This window comes from Sphaeroforma arctica, assembly GCF_001186125.1.
Source record: "Sphaeroforma arctica JP610 unplaced genomic scaffold supercont1.580, whole genome shotgun sequence".
Classification (NCBI taxonomy): domain Eukaryota; class Ichthyosporea; order Ichthyophonida; genus Sphaeroforma; species Sphaeroforma arctica.
In genome coordinates this window covers 47847-48506 of record NW_014039978.1, presented here as the reverse complement: position 1 = coordinate 48506, position 660 = coordinate 47847, and positions in this window count along the sequence as shown.

Here is a 660-nt window from a genome sequence, read left to right as displayed (position 1 = left end):
AATGCATGTTCAACGTATAACAGTGCAAACAATCGCTTTATTTTCAATGTGTGTAGTTAAATAGCAATTGTCTGTCCCTTTTATACTTGAGAGCCAAACATGCCATTTCGATCGAAGACGAATAATTGCATTCCGAAAGGATCTCATTATTTTGATTCACCGTCCAACATCCCTTTGAATTGTTCATCATACCATGACTGACAACGGACTGTATCGTTATTTCATGCTTGAAGTACATTTTCTGATGTATTAAAATCTAGTTTCAAAAATAGAAAAGGTGATTGAGCCGGAGGGTATCCGATCACACCCGACAACATGGACACGGTCACATTCAACAGGTCCCTGCCTAGCCTAATAACCTCGCCAGCCTTGTGTGTATAGAACTATAAACTGCCAATCGACCCCGAGACACGTACCCTGATTCTCTGGCCACGTTGTCTGTTGACTGAGATAAAAAACAAAACATAAATGCTGCAGGCTAAAAATATTGATACTCTACTCTAGTCTGTAGTCTATATTTTAATCAAACAGCGTGGAGCCACCGAGCATTGGCAGTTTCGCACTGGCAGGAAGCTATATTGCCACAGGATCAACGTCCACAAGAAGTCAGTCAAGTCACAATTTTCCTACGGCGTATGTATAAATAAGTATTGTGTATTT